This window comes from Rattus norvegicus, chromosome 10 (assembly GCF_021556685.1).
Source record: "Rattus norvegicus strain SHRSP/BbbUtx chromosome 10, alternate assembly SHRSP_T2T, whole genome shotgun sequence".
In the NCBI taxonomy this organism is placed as follows: Eukaryota; Metazoa; Chordata; class Mammalia; order Rodentia; family Muridae; genus Rattus; species Rattus norvegicus.
In genome coordinates this window covers 46958186-46975058 of record NC_141543.1, presented here as the reverse complement: position 1 = coordinate 46975058, position 16873 = coordinate 46958186, and the positions used below count along the sequence as shown (strand labels likewise).

Here is a 16873-nt window from a genome sequence, read left to right as displayed (position 1 = left end):
TATGACATTGTGAATGAAAAGGGACTTCTATTGCAAAACGCTCAGAGATGGGTGGGCGAGAGAAAGCAAGCAGACAGGATTTCATTTTGCCTGCATGCTCTGGGCTTAGTGAGAGTAAAATCATTGATTTTAGCTCTTTCCCTGAAAATGCATTATTAAAACGCAGTTTTAAAGTTAAATAGAAGCTGCGTGGGGCTTCTTTTCCCAGGGACATGCTATTCGTCTGTGCGGAATGCATACAACTGCAATGGCCACCTCAGTGGATTTTGAGAGCACAGTATATGCAGGACAATGGCAGTTTTCTTGGTGGGATTTGCAACTGCAAAATTCCTGCTTGTTTGCACAAGGACTCAAGTCCTGCGCATCAGCCTAGGTGATAAATCATAATTACTGTCACCTTCTGAGACAGGGCTAAGTCCCAGTCTGTGCCAGGGAAGCAGGTAGATTCATCCTCTCTTGGGCTAGAACCCAGGTTTCATGGACTGTGGTTTCTTTTGTTGAGCTCAGAGTGATGTAGGGCAGTTGTTGAATGTTGCAGTTCTAAAAGGAGAAGAAACCCTGTCTCATAAAAATCTTGCTTTGGGGTGAAAGAGACCCACGATTTGGACACCAGGTAAACATTTTCTAGAGCCAGACTCAGCCAAACATAAGCAGTCACAAGGAAACCTGCGTGAGTGCGAGTCTTTTCTTCCTAATTATGTAAATATGTATCACTGGCCCCCTTTTCCTTCCCAGCTCCTGGCAGACCTTGCACTTGAGAAGGAAGGTATGTTTTATTCAGGAGAACAAAACAGACGGGGACCTGAGATGTTGGTGAATAATAAATTGGTTTTGACTTGGCCTTTTAGCTCATTATGAATCTTTAAAATGGTGAAATAAGCCCGCCTTCCCCCGTTTCCTGACGAACTTCCCACTGAATGCTGGGAGGAAAGCTAGCTGAGTTTGAAAGTTGATCTTGAACTTAGCGTCTGAGGACGCAGACATCCTGCCTCCGTCATTTCGCTCATCCTTCTGTTTGTCTGAACACTGTCCACTTACCTTTCTGGTACCCGTGGTTCAGATCGTGAGCTCAGGAGCAAGCCAGCCTGAGCCAGTCAGCGCTCAAGTTCGGATTCCTCTTTTGAAGGCGGGTGTGATCATGGGTAGTTAATCCCCAAAAGAGTTGCTGTCTGCCTATAAAATGAGTAAGATGGATATCTGCTTTTCCAGTTAAGAATAAATTAGATGTGTATGCAAAAAGCTTAAACTTTATGCAGTGGTTGGGACTGATAGGCTTCTAATAAATGATTGCTGTCACCATTAGCTCAGCTGGCATTCATTCAGCATCTACTTTGGGACACAAACCATTCTGAATGCAGTATGACCGATACCGAATTTTCATGCAGGACCTTTACGGTTCAGACAGAGGACAAGGAATGCTTGTGTGGGCCTAGGAGTGATAAGAAATGAGCAGACTTTGGGCCTGGCCATTCGGAAAGGGGCTGTCTGGTATGCAGCTGTGAGGAAACTGAGTCAGTATGGATTCGTACTGTGGCTTAAATTAGGTGACACGCATGGCTCACACTGGAAGAGTTTAGCAAAGAGGATGGTTGGAAGCACTTTCTACCTGTCACACTTCTGCTGTCTGAGTGAAGCTTTGCCCGACGCTTCCCCTTCATCCAATGTTAGTTTGTTTAGAGAACCAGTAGTCCAGACTGACTTCAAACTTACTTGGATGCCAAGAATAACTCTGAAGTCCTATCATTTGTATACTGAGTTTATGCATCCCAGGCAAACGCTGGGTGACTGAGATACATCTTCACCCCTACTTTAACTTACTGTGTTATTTTGCAGTTCTAATGCAGAGATGGACTCACACACCGAGGTTCACACACATGGCTCCTTACAACAATTAAATACACAAATTGGTTACACCAGTAGACTCTTCACACCCACTTGAAGAGACCCTGGCAATGCTTAACTGAGCACATGATGCAAACACACAAAAAAAGAAATACATAGAAATCCATTTAGAGGGGGAGATGACAGGGACTGTGTTGGTTACCTTGACTGTAAGCTCATGGTTATTTAGAATCATCATGGGAACCAAACTCTGGGCCTGTCTGTGAGCGATTATCTAGGTATGGGTAACAGGCAGCAAGACTCACCCTGAATGTGGGCTGCCCCATTCCATGAGTGAGGGTCCTGGCCTGAGTGGGAATAAGACATGGAGCTGATCATCCATTCGTCTCTCTCTGATTCCTGAGTGCAGATGCAAAGCAAATGGCTTTGATGGACTGCAGCCTTGAACGGTGAACTAAAATAATTAGTTTTACGTTGAGTTGCTTTTGCAAGGCATTCTGTCACACAAATGAGAAGAATCACTAACCTGAGATTGAGGTCATGAGGGCAAAAAACTAATCTGATTTGGTTTGACTCTAAACCTTACAGGACTCTGGAAGGGCTGTTACTGTCTTTCAGAATTTGGCAATACCTTATTCCAAGACCTCCTGGCTTTTCAAGTTTCAACTGGTCCTTCTGCTTTTATGGCACTAGGCTTGCCCTGCTGACTCTCTTTTGTTGCTCTCTGGGCATGCCCTTTCTTCTGTATAGTTAAGTGTTTCAGCTATAAAGTGAGAAGGGGAGGTAGTATAGGGGCTTTTCTGTTTGCTGACCTAAATACCTGTTGTACCTAGATTGAGTTTTCCTCGCTCTGGGAAGGTTTCTCTTAAGATTGACTTGCAGATGGTTTCTGTGCCTTTAGAGTGAGATTCTCTTCCCTTTTCTATGCCTGTAACCCACAGAGTCGCCTTTTTCATGGTCACACTTGTCTTGGAATTCCCACAAGCTCCTCCTTCTTTGTTAATCTTTGTCCCTTTCTGACTGCTCTTCCTCCTCCTCCCTGTCCTCAGGCCAGATTCTCTCCTTGTCCTTCGCCCATTCTCTATCTTGCTGACACTTTCCTCAGAGCTTTTGATTTGACTTTTGTCAGGGCAGTTTTTCTTCAGTCCTCCTCTTGGTTAAATTCCTTGTTCATGTCTCACACCACCCTCCTCTTTTTATTCAGCTGTTTCTGTGTTCGAGCAGGAGTTTCGATTCCTCTTTAGTTTATTTGAACAAACCCACAACCCCTTTAGTTCTCTAGAGTTTCAGCTAACTCACTCTCAATAGGTATCATTCCCAGTAATTATTGGAAAATCTGTGGGTTTTGGGTTCTTGGCACAGAGTTGGGATTTACACCTTGGTTATTTTGTTGTTTCAGACTTTATTTTTATCAGCTCTTTTCTTTCTATTGAATTATTGGAAGTACTTGGGGGACTTGGATATGGCAGAGCCGAGGTGCATAGTTCAGAAAATAGTTCCTCTGTCTAGGAGCCCAGGGTGCCTGATGTGGACTGTATATTATTCTCTGAATAGAATATTAATTACAGGAACAGCTGCTGGATATGGGCCTTTATGCAAATGTTGTGCTAGTCCATTAACAACAGTGTCCTCATTGACTTCAGTAACAACTAGAAGATAAATAACCAAAGATAGTATGGAATATATTCACATGTTAGTTAGATTAGGTCAGGAGGGAAGTAGGGTTGGTGAGAATAGGAAAGAGTAGAAGATCCACTTTAAAAAGAAAAGAATTGAGGCATTTAAAGGAACTGGGAGGGGAAGAGTTAAGGACTGCAGATTTTAGAGACTGTCAAAGCTATAGAAGGTTCTAATTAAGAAATAATAAGAGGAGGAGATGTAGAAACAAAAGGGGATGCGTAAGAGGTATGGGCAGAGAATGTCTCATTTGCTGAGTGACACATAAGAAGCTTAAAACCTAGAATCAGGCTGCAGACAAAAGTGAAGCCATCAGGAGACATATAAGCAAGAGTGGGGAGGCCATAATAGAAAATAAAATCTAACAGTTAATTACTGGCACAGCTGGGCTGGGTTGATGTCAAAGCTTTTGGATCATCAGACCCAGCAGTCCCCACTTGGTACTGTAGAGGGTGGGGGGTCAAGTCAGAGCCTTTGAAGCCTCTGTGTTCTGTTCTGTGTGTCTCTGGCTTGGGGGAAAAGGGTATTGTAAGTCCTTTCCTTGACCCATGCACTCCACAGAGTCTCTTCAGGTCCTCTGCTCTCAGTCCCTTCCAAGTGAGGAACAACATTTTCCATCTCTCCTGTTATCCCCTGAGCAGGTTAATTTACCTGCATGCTTCAGATTTGAGAGAAGAAACAGCTGGGCTCCTAAGGGCAACTTATTAAGATGGGTTTGATATTTTATAAATTTCTATTCATGATGAATCTTCAAATTCTGAGACATGTTTTATAATTTTTTTTTAGCACTTCCCAGTGTGGACTGGTCATGTTTGGTATGTCTACCTGTCCCACTTTCTGAGATAAAGGCCTTCAACGATCCACAAGACAGGGCTCTAATTGGAACCTTTGGAGTATGTGTCTGAGCAAGTTGTGTCACACAGAGCCCTGAGCTCCAAACCATGGCATCTGAAGGCCAGGGTTGAGGCCCTTCTTCATCCTACACTCTCCTCTAACCATGGTCATTCCCTCCTAAACACCAAGAAGTGACACTCCAGAGAAGAGCAGACCCTCAATTTTTTTGTTTTAAGTTTCCATCACTCCTAATGAGCATTCTAAATACTCGACCCTCACACTGTGCTTGTAACACTGCAGACATATCATCCATCACTTGTTCAGTCTACTGAATGGTTTCACATGAGCTACTCCTCAGCTCCCCATATCCCCCTTTGTGTCTATGCCATTGACATGCAGACCCCAGGGTTGGATTTTACATGGGGATGACGCATTTTGGCCAGCTGATTCCAGCTCACAATTCTGACATCCAAGAATCCAGTAGTTGTTCAGTCCATGAGGCTGGATGTCTCAGTTGTGCTTCAGTAGATGCTGGAATCCCTCAGAAGTATGCTCTAATGCCAGTGAAGGAATGGATTTGCCAGAGAGAACAGGAGTGAGCAGGCAAAGGGAGGGCAACCTTCCTTCTTCCAAGTGCTTTATATAGGTCGCCAGCAGAAGGTGTGACCCAGTTTAAAGGTGTATCTTCCCACCTCAAAGATCTGGATTAGAAGTTAGTCTTCCTACTTCAAATGATTCAATTAAGGAAAAAAATTCCTCACAGGTGCATTTTGATTTTAGTTAATTTTAGATGTAGTCAAGTTGACAACCAAGAATAGCCACCACTCCCTCTCTTTTCTACAGAATGTACAGGCAATATACAACATGAATAAAAATATAAAACAATGTTCTTCATGCCCGCCAAACTTCCTTCCTTCCATTTCTTCTTCCATTTCTCATGAGAGACTCCTGTATTTTCATATACCCTGAGATGCTTCATCCAGGTTCTAGCAGACATCTGAGAGAAGGGTGTACCAAGCAGTATTCCTTTGCCCATAACTTTGCCAGATTAGAGAAGGCTTCTCACTATTTAAATAGGGCAACATCATTCGAAAATATCTAGAAATCTACATCCCTTTTAAAACACTTCTTGTTGGCCATTTATTTTCCCAGCTTGAGAGCAGGAGGAAGTGTGGATGAGTCGTCAAAGGAGGGATATTTTAATGCTTCATTTGTTCTTTAGGGAACACTCAGCTTGTTCTATTAGTACAGTGTGTCAGAGCTTTAGACACATACACAGCCTCCTTGGACCTTGTCTTGGGAGATATGTGTGTGTGTGTGTGTGTGTGTGTGTGTGTGTGTGTGTGTGTGTGTGAACTGACAGCTGGTTTTGAGAAATCTTTCCCAAGTGTCTTCTGTTTTCCCAGTAAGAATAGAAATGTGTAGTTTCTTCCCAAGAGGAACATTTTGCCTTGGGTGAGGATGATGATAGGGTTAGTGGGTCACCAAAAGAAAGAGTGAGAGAGCAAAGGTCCACCTGGAAATGTTTGTTCTTTCTTTCTTTCTTTCTTTCTTTCTTTCTTTCCCTCCTCCTCCTCCTCCTCCTCCTCCTCCTCCTCCTCCTCCTCCTCCTCCTCCTCCTCCTCCTCCTCCTCCTCCTCCTCCTCCTCTCTTCTTCTTCTTCTTCTTCTTCTTCTTCTTCTTCTTCTTCTTCTTCTTCTTCTTCTTCTTCTTCTTCTTCTTCTTCTTCTTCTTCTCACCCTATGTGATGAGAAACAGTCAACAGATGTTCTTCCCTTGGAGGCAGCTAAAGTGGTTGACTTTATGTCCTCCATGTCAATTCTCCATGGTGACCATTAGGGCTTAATCAGGACCACCTTTTCCAGGAATGCTGTGATTCAGAGTGTCTACCAGTTTGTATCAATTTTATGTCTCTGAGTCTATCATTTACTTGGTATCATCAGGAGGAAAGAAACTAGATTGTTATTGGTTCCTAGGTAGACCTAAGACACTCCTCTCCTGCTCCAATCTCTTCTTTGTCTCAGGAAACCATCCTATAGAACCCCAGCTGAAGCTCTGCCATGATATATGAACAATCTCTTCTCCACAAACAGGTTTAGTAATGGTCTACTTTGAAATAAAGCTATTAAATGTTAATGTTGCTATTTATTATTTCAGGGATTAATTTTTAAAATTACACATGTTTGTGTATGTGTCTGCGAATGTGAATGCAGTGTCCTCAGAGGCCAGATCCCTTAGAGCTGCAGGTCCGGGCAGTTGTAAGCTGCCTGAACACAGGTCCTCTATAAGGAGCAGTAATTGCTCTTAACTGCTGAATGATTGTTCCAGCCCCTAAGTCTGTATTACTTTAACCATCATATGCTGTGTTAGATCCATTATGACAGTTTTAGATGAAGTGTGTAATTCTCCTTACCCCACCTCCTGCCCTGCTCCCACTGCATTCTCGGTTCCCAGCTTATAACCTCCCCAGCCAGATGCTTTGCCCTTTCCTGTCCTAAGGTCATTGTGTTGATCTCCATCCTTCCTCAGTACCCAGCGTTGCTCTTTTTTATCTCCTTTCCAGATTCTGAGACTTTTATCCATACTCATACAGTACACATATTATATGTGTACATATTATAGGCCAGGAGATACACATAAGGAAGAAAGTACAATTTTTGCTTCTCTGCAATTGGATAACTTTGTTTAATATTGTATTGTCAAGGCATATCTATTTTCCTTCAGATTTCATGCTTTATCTTTTCTTTATAGGTGAATAAAATCCCACTGTGTCTATTTACCACATGCCATTATCCATTCTTCTATTGGTAGAAATCTACGCTGGTTTCATTTTCTCATTATTTTTATGATTTATCTCTTCCACGTATGACCCCATGGACAGTGGTTCTACTGACTCCCTGTATCCCTGTCATGCATATAATAACCATCCATTACAACCTTTGCTGAACTGAGTCCTGAAACCTGTAAATGATGTAAAAAAATAGTAAAAGGCATACACACCCCAAATACGGAGGCTTTGAAAAGTCAGTTGGTAAGCACTTGTTGATTTCTACCATCTAAATTAGGAAGTGAAATTTATTGAGACTTCACTTCTGTCTGTTCCTTTGCTAAGAACTTGGCTGGTCACACCTGGTATGCATGTATGTTAATATCCCACAATTTACCTTTAATATTCATAATGAATCTGTGTTAATTAAAAAGCTGTTAAGAATCCATATGCATCATCTTGCTTAATCCTCAAAATGACTTAGTGAAGTAGACTCACATGAATCTCTATGTGACAGGAGGAGATTGCTGTGAGGTAAGCTAAGGACCTCCACAGCTCGTGAGGAAGAAATGGAGTTCACAGCTGGACTGTCCAACCCCAGAGGCAACACTGGAGCTCCATGCACGTAGGTTACAGTTCTAGCACTATGAAAAAATGGATTAGGTGGCACACAGCTTTGACCCCAGCATTCCACAAGTAAAGGCAGGAAGACCAGGCATTCAAGGGAAAGTGGATTGTGGGTGGTCAGAGAATTCTGTTTTCAAATCCCCCTTTGTTTATTTCTCTTTTATCTTGCTTGTGAACAAGGAAGTAGGCTGGTTACAGACATTAGAGTTTCTCCTAAATCGAAGGAAAGCCTCCTATGAGGAGTAGCTGACTACATAAAATGTATAAGAAAGAATATTGGGCTGATGAGATGGCACAGTAGGGAAAGCGCTTTCCACCACAACTGACAGCTTGAGTTCCGCAAAACCCTAAGGATAAAACCAGAGAACTCATTTCCACAGGTTGTCCTCTGATCTCTGCATGCAGGCCATAGAATGTATGCATGCTTGCTTGCAAGTGCACATGTACATGTGCGAGTGCACACACACGCACATACATACACACACACACTGAATAAATAACATAAAAATGTTAAAAATTCAAAAAATTAAAAATTGAAAAAATATTGCTAACTTGTCATTGTCATACTCTATATACTACATTGTTAATTTGTTTGAAACTCACACTTGTAAAAAACATTTATGCATATTTTCTTCTCGTGGGAAGTCAGCCTGTAAATATTTACTGTATACCACTGGTCCTTAGTCCTTGTTTGGTCCAGTTCCTGTGCTGTGGGCTCTCTGCAGGTTCTGTGGCTCTCCAGAGAGCGTCTACCAAATGTTTTCAGTGTGTTGAGCCAAGCAATGGCCAGACAGAAGTGACTTCTATGTAGCTTTGGTGACACAGGTAGACAGACAATATAGGCTCAGTGTGCACAAGAATAACAAATGATGTATTTCTTCTTGTAATTCTGACTCACAGTCCTCCCTTCCACAGCTCTACAGAGATCCAGACATGACTCTATGCTCGGCCAACCGCGGCAAAAAAAAAAAAAAAAGGATGGGGAAAACAAGATCATGTTCAAAGTGTCTCTCCTGACCGCTTTCCTAAGAGATTTTTCAAGACTTTATATTGAAGGATCCAGATGACTTTAAGTAATTCATCTGGCTGATTTATATAGATTGTTTCTGAATTCTGATAATGTCTTCCCAACTTGACTTACCTATGATTTTACTGAGGGTCCAGCCTTACCTGTATATCTCCTATGTAGATGTGTATTTTTATGTGTATATGAATATGTTTATGCATAGTATTATTTTTATGTGTGTATGGATATGTTTATGCATAATATTATTTTTATGTGTGTATAAATGTTTATTCATTATCTATCTATCTATCTATCTATCTATCTATCTATCTATCATCTATCTAATCTTATGAATGGCTGCCAAGTTGAAGTCAGCCAAGTCAATGCTCAAACTGAAGGAGGGAGGGTAGCAGGTGTAGTAGCCCCTCAACATGGAGTTTCATTAGTCAGAAGCTAGGAGTACACTCTTCCATCACCAAGAAGGTCTGTCTAGTCTGTGTCTCACACAGTGTGGTTGCTGTCATTGAACCACTGGTGTGATTGATGGAAGTGCCCAGAGGTGGGAGCTGCTGAATTTTCCTTTTGATCTTTCCTCCTGCCTCTCCTTTCCTTCAGCTGTCCTAGGATGTGACCTCTTTACCTCTGACATTTAAATATCTGCTAGCGTATGCTTCCATGCCTCCCTGTCTTTTTGCTTTGTCTTTGTGGTATTGTTTTAAATCTTGAGGGATGGTGGGGCCTTGAAATATCCTACTCACCATTATGAGATGCAAGCTGACCCAGGTGTCCTTAAATAAGGTGGCAGAAATTCAGTTGGTAACAGAAATTATGTGGATTACCTTACCAATCAGTATTATGGAAGTCAATCCAGCGAAATCAACAGAGTTCTCACACCTTCTCTAAACCTTGACAATGCAAGGGAGCCTCAACTCATTTGTTTTTATGGATTTTTGAAAAAATTACCATTCTGGCCTTCATTTTTGTTTAACTGATGTATTTAACACCTATTCTAAACCAGTCACTAGTAAGACAGGTTGGTAAAATGGTGAACAAAACCAGTTTGATGCCTAACTCCTCAGGATTTATAATCCAGGGCCATGTCTGTACAGTGCCATTCGTGCTGCTCCTTCCAAAGTGGGAGGAGGGAGGAGTGAGTGTACCAGCTCACTTTGCAAGTCACTGCAGTAACTAACAGCTCTGAGGATAACAGTTGACGGTTTCAATCCACTCATCTAGACAGATAAGTCGATTAACTATGAAAAGGAGAATACGGTAAAAGAAGAGATTGTGGATACAGGTCCAGTTTCATTAAGGACTTGGAGAAGGCTGTGTAGTCATAGACCTATTTTAACATGTAGAAAGTGAGATGATTGTTACAGACACACAGCCTTTTCTATGATAGTCATTGATATTTGACTATCTCTAGCCACACACATCAGTTACAATGATAGTGGAGAGGAAACAAAACCTTCTCAGATCTGTAAAGGACAGCCAGAATTGAAGATTAGAGCTGGTTTTAACCATGAAGTTTGTCCCATAATCTTTGTGAGAGTAGTCTTAAGCCTGCCTCATGTCAAGTCTACCTCTTTATTTACATTTTTAATCAATGAAGAATGAAAGGAAGATACAGTAAAAGAGGGGAAGAAGGGAGAGAAGTGGGGAGAGAGTTGCATGAGGAAGAGGGACAGAAAGATAAAGGAGGGTGGAACAGATAGACAGACAGATGGATTGATTGACTGCAGACATTGCTGTAGATAAACAGCACAAGTATGCGCACCAGGGATTGCAGGATGCTCTGCTCTGCATTTCTGTCCTGTCCCTTTTGGCAGGAGCTTATCCAGAAGTTCTGATTTGTCCCTTTCAAGGGTCATTCAGATTTCACTGTGAGGAATGGGTTGCAGTGAAAGAGGGGATGTGGTGTGAACAGCCAGGGTGCTACTGCAGTGATCTATGCAGAAGATGAGAGGGGGTGAGGAGGTCTTCAAGGGAAGGAAGGTGCCAGATGTGTTAGAAAGTGGAGTTAGCAAGTCCTGCCCCCAGCCAGATGAGTTCCCATGACATTTTAGGTCTCCTGATATTTCTTCCCAATTGTCTCCCAAATTCTGTCCTTAGGAATATATCATATCCCTTCTCGTGCCTATCTGAACTCAATGTGTTTGAGGATCCTAGCTCAGGGCTGCAACAGTAGTAATGGTTTAGCTGTGTTTACATGAGGCTGATCTCAGTAGTTATAGTTACCACTGTAGCTGAAGCTGTCTGATCTCCCTCAAAAGGTAAATAAATGTCTTGTATCAGGCAAGCCTAGAGCTGTGTGTCTTCATCACTGCCCACTGTCCTCACTCTGCTCATGTTTAACAGGTGTTAGAAGCAATGGAGACTGCCTGCTATAGCTTCAGAGACTGGGCTGAGACTAAACATGGCTGATCTCAGCTGCATTGCTAGACAACAAGTCATTGCTCTCTACCTATCTTCTCATCCGTCAAATGGGTCCAGCTCACATCCACTACCTCTAATCTACATAACTACACTCAGTTGAAGATGGTTGTGAGGATAATGCATATGCAACTACTTCTTAAAACTAAAGGCATTTGCAGCTCAGTTGGGTTATTTCTATACTGTTTAAATTCAGTTTTGTAGCCTTGAATGGAACCCAACTTGAGTAGACTTAAAGCAAAACACAGCAAACCTCTGCCTTTCAGTGTTCTCTTTTCATATGGCTCAGGCAACTCTGAGCCTATATCACTTTATTTCAAAAAAGATAGAAGAGACAACCTCCAAAATATGATTTTACTGGTATCAGGCTCATCCTAGGAGAAAAACTGTGACTCGGCCAAGATGTTGACCATTGTTCCTTTAAGTTTTAATGCTAGCCAAACTCAAAGCTTCTAGTTGAAGTCCTTAAAGGAATAGGATTTGTGTTAGGAGAATAAGAGGATGAGAATGCCAGGCATATGTGTGTGTGTGTGTGTGTGTGTGTGTGTGTGTGTATGTGTGTGTGTGTGTATGTGTGTGTATGTGTGTGTGTGTGGTGTACATGCATGTGAACACACATATGTGTGTATGTGCATATGTATATGTATACACATATATGCAACCTGTGCCTACTACCACCGATAATGAGAAATGCTTCTAGTGTGGACTCATGTTGGTAAAGTCAGTTGCCGTAATATCATTGAAGATGCTGTGTTTAAGATAAACAGCATACTGCCCAAGCAAACCACCTTTTCAGCTGAGACTTAATGTGGAGATGTTCTACAAAGGCACCTGGATTGATGGCAGCTTATGAGAAAAAAATTGAAATTTTACGAAAGTCATGGAAGACAGGAGGGAGTGGGATATTAGACAGTGACAGAAAGACACAAATCAATCAGCACATGAGAGGTGTGAGGCTATTAATGTCCTTTCCCTGATGGAGAAAGATTCTAATTACAAACAGAAGTCAGTGGGATATGGGGAGATTTTGTTTATGATCAGATCTGATTAGACAAATGATGACAAATGAGGAATGACTGCAAATCGACCAGAGATGAGCTCTGTGTTGCTAGGTAACAACCTAACATGGTTCATGTAGAATAGAAGGACAGGAGACATTGTGGTGCACAGTGTTTTCTGCACCTTCCTTTACCTTCCATTTGAAAGGCTTCTGTTCTGGGGCTTAAAATGTTCTATCTGGGTCCTCACACTTCATTCAAAGTAAAATATTAGCTTAGTTTTGGTCCTACAACTAAAACTTTCTAAAAAGAGGCTTGGTGTAAGGGTGGTTCTGATGCTATGGTCCTCTTCCCTGACTGCTTCTTTTGATCTGCCAGTAAAGAAAGCCGTGGGCCAATTGTTGGGCGGAAGGTACAGGCAAGACTGCTGGCTCCCTGGAGGAAAAAGGAAATGAAAGGAAGGAGAGAGGAGAACCAGGCAACCATGTGAGGTCTTGGTAGGAATGGTGGGCTGTGGCGGCTCCTATAGGCAAGTGGTCAGAGATGTTAAGCTGGAATTCGATTCAACTGACCAACTAAGTTAGGTGGGAGAAGTGGAGCTAAGAGTAATGATACTGGCACATACGTTTTCCAGCTGGGAGATAGTAGCACCCAGCAATTGTGCCAAGAAGGCAGGTTGAAAATGAACAACTGTGTGTATGTCTTTTATCCATGGATTCAAGGGAAGCTAGGAGGGGGCTGGTCGTGTGGCCACTTCCCAGAGCAAATACAGGTAGAACAAAGCTACATGTAACAGCTTGGTTCAGTGAATTGGCAGTGACAAGCAGGCTTGAATAGATGACAGTTACTGTCTTACATCTTTTCCTAGTTTCATTTGTGTTGCTATGATATAATTCACTGATCAAATAGCAGTGTCGGGAAAGGGGGATTACTAAGATTAAAATTATAGGTTATAGTTCATCATGGTGGAGGAGTCAAGGCAGAAATCCAAGCAGATTGTCATAGAAAATCTATGGTCAAGAGCAAGGAGACAGGAAACAAGTCCTCAGTTGCTTGTTGCTACTAAGTTGGCTGTCTTTACTCTCACCCAGTTCAGGGCCAAGCCCATGGAAAAGTGCATCCCACATGCAAGGTGAGTCTTCCAATATCAAGTAACAACCAAGACAATCCCCACAGATGTCTACCATGGTCCATGATCTAAATAATTCCTTAATTGAGACTCTCTCCTCTGATGATTTTAGATATAGGTTTCCCCCATGCCTGTTGGGTCCACCTGGGGCACAGCCTACAGAGGTAAGCTTCTCACTATCCCCTAACATCCATCTTCCTGCCCTCAGCCCTGCCTGCCTTCCTGAGGAAGCCTGCATGGGGAAAAAAGGGGGCAGGAATATCCAGGTTAGACTCCTTCTAAGTCAATCCCCTGCCTGCTGCATCCAGTTGGGGCACATCCAACAGAGATGAGCAACTTGCTGTCCCCTGATCTCCATGGTCTGGCCCACAGTTCTGCTTCACTTCTCAAGGAGGTCTTCAGGGCCCAAATATAAGGAGTGGAAATGTATGCCCCTCTAGCATGGACTCTTGGTCAGTAGATGGCCTACACCTCTCAAGGGTACAGATTTGAGATTCTTTGATATAATAAGCAAAATTTCCATTTACCACACACTTTAGATAATATTCAAATGATTCTTGATGTTTTCCAGACCTGTGTGACTTGAATCTTGTTCATTGTAGTGTCTCTTAGTTCTGCTGTTTCCCTCACTGCATCACACACACACACACACACACACACACACACACACACACACACACACACACACAATCTTTTTTCTTTACAAGTATACCAAGTTTCTTCCTGTCTCAAAGCCTTTGATCTGCTTTCCTTGTGTATAAAATGTTCTTCTCTTCCAGATCTTTTAAAATCTATCTCTGACTGCCTTTCTACTCCAGTTTTACCACAATGAAAGATTTAAGACTTAATTTACAGAAGTCTCTCACACCCCATGTATTCAACACCACCTTCAAGTATTTAATATATTTTCTTCAAAGTGCTTATCCCTGCCTCTTATACTATTAGTTCTGCATTTGTTGTTTGATAATTATCTGCCTTCTACAGTGGGAAGAAAGTTCTGTGAAGTAAGGCATCTTGCCTTGTCTAGTTTTGCATCATTAGCACCCAGAAAAGTGATTGACATGAAGTTTTTGAATGAATAAAAGTATATATACATTCTCCCCACAAAATTCTTCCCAAGCAAGGTAAATAAGGACTGAGCATGGTGATGTGACAGCTCCTTTTTCATCTATTTATTTGTACAAATGATCCTACTTCCACTGTAGGAAGAGAAAAGAAAACACAAGTATACAAATGGTCATTAAATCACTAGCAATCACTGCTAAGAGAGTTAGTGTGTATCCTTGCAGCTTTTCTCTGTGCAAATGTATGCATATGGAATTACTTCTATGTGCCCCATGATGACTATCATTTTTCCACGTCAACGATCACATATCTTCATCATATTTTATTGGCTGCATATTACTTTGGGCACAGCTGTGCCTGGGTGGCCTGTGCTTAAACCTCTGCATTGCTCCACCAGCTCCTTAGCATAAGCTGCAGAATTGAAACATCGTGTTCAAGGACTTTCCCCCTCACTTCAGGACTTTTGAGACACATGAATCATGTTGTACCCACTGGCCACTTGTACATTAAGTCAGTGAAGAATAAAAGGCCTGTTGCCAGTGGTCCTTCCACCCCGTGAGCTTGAACAATCTGTAGAACCTAGCTCTTCATGATAGAAAGTGGGACTCCAGCATAGAGTGTGCTCCCCATGGACCCCTACAGGTTCTCAGACAGACCTGGACAGATAGTATTGTGATTATTATAGATATTTAAACATTTTTTGAGGGGCATCAGGTGCAGAAGCAGGTAAACCCTGTTAATGTATGAAGGATGGAGTACATGAGTTATTTCCCAATTGTTATAACTACTATTCAAGACAGACATTACTATTAAGTTATTAATATCATTATATTTTTAAATTTTTAAGAGTTGGAAATGGAGACATGGTTCAGCAGTTACAGCATTTATCCCTCTTTCTGAAGATCAGGATAGTTTGATTCCCAGGATCCATGTAGGATATCTCACAGCTGCCTTTAACTCCAGCTCTATGGGATCCTGTGCCCCCTACTGGTCTCTGCAGTTACCTATATGTGCATGTTCACACACATGCACTCATGTGTGTGTGTGCATGTACACGTACAACCACACACACACACACACACACACACACCATCATCATCATCATCACCATCACCATCATCAAATTTAGCTCTTAAAGCCAATTTAATATCTTTAAAAATACTTGTTTGCTTTTAACTGTATTTATTTCTCCGTAATACTGCTTACCTGACACTGATATTATCCCACATCTCATAGATATTTGAATGTGAAGACTTGCAGAGAGCCTGGCAGCAGAGTTTGTTGGAAAATACAATTAGCATCATCCTTTGAATGGGGCTACACAATTTCTTTGGCCCCAAATAAAAGAACAAAGCTTCCAGAAAGAAGTAATCCTGTCTGTGTTGTAAAATGTTAAAGCATACATTTTGAACTCCAGAAGCACATTATAAACATTTGTCAACAGCTTGGTCAAGGACAACTCTCCAGGTTTCAAGGTAATAGGGCAACAATACTTCAAATGGCAAAGTCTCAGGTCTAAGAAAGAGGTAAGGTCCAGGAGTCAGGAAAAGGGTCTATATAGGATTGTCACTTTGAAAACACTAATGGAGACACTAATGTGAAAGGGAAAGGCAACAGCTGTTAGTTTAATTGGGAAAAGCAATCTGAATATAGCAGTTGGCCAACTAGCTGCCTTGCTTTTAATTTTTCCTACATGGGGTCTTGGTTAGAGAGGAAAAAGTCAACAGTCTCAAAAATAAGGACAGATAAAGAGTCCAGTGGGGGGAAGTACCTGCTGCTGAACCTCAGGACCTGGTGTCAAAACCCCAGATCCATGTGCTGGAAGGAAGAACCAATTCCCATATCTTGTCCTCTGACTTCCACATTAGAGTTGTGCCATACATGTCACTATCCTACAAATAAATAAATATTTACAAAAAAGAAAGAAAGAAGGGGAAGTGCTTATACCCCTCTCAGACAGGTCTTGATTAGCTGTCACTTGAAGTCATGTCTTAACTGTCGGTGTCTTTAGAATAAATAGAATCAATGGGTGTCTTAGGGTTTTGCTGCTATGAAAAGGCACCATGCCCAAGACAACTCTTATAAAGGACAACATGTAATTGGGGCTGGCTTACAGGTTCAGAGGTTCAGTCCAGTATCATCAAGGCAGGAACATGGCAGCATCCAGGCAGGCATGGTTCAGGAGCTGAGAGTTCTACATCTTCATCTGAAGGCTGCTAGTAGAATACTGGTTTTCAGGCAGCTAGGATGAGGGTCTTAAAGCCTACCCCCATAGTGACACACCCCTACTCCAACAGGCCACACCTACTCCAACAGGACCACACCCTCTAATAGTGCCACTCCCTGGGCCAAGCATATACAAGCCATCACAATGATTAAGTATTGTCATACTGTAACTTCTCTGGATCAACTTCTGATTTATTAGGAATCAGAACAAAAGTCAGGCATCCACAGGGTAAAGTTAGGAGAGGAGTACCTATTTAGAAGCAATGTGG

General features: G+C 42.0%; 1 long non-coding RNA gene across 9 annotated transcripts in view; it reads right to left on the bottom strand.

Moving 5' to 3' along the window:
* LOC102553349 (uncharacterized) overlaps positions 1-16663 on the bottom strand; it is a 62516-nt gene extending 45853 nt beyond the window's left edge. Inside the window, exons 1-5 of one of the 9 annotated variants that reach the window (XR_015631239.1) lie at positions 16493-16641; positions 16150-16270; positions 15585-15643; positions 1039-1173; positions 398-540 (exon numbers count right to left, since the gene is read on the bottom strand). This is a non-coding gene — a long non-coding RNA (uncharacterized LOC102553349). Of the gene's footprint in view, positions 1-397; positions 541-1038; positions 1174-2147; positions 2297-15584; positions 15644-16149; positions 16271-16492 lie in introns of those variants that run through there. The other 8 variants (XR_015631238.1, XR_015631241.1, XR_015631237.1 and 5 more) reach the window with 8 other exon arrangements.
* Between the last annotated feature and the right edge of the window lie 210 nt (positions 16664-16873).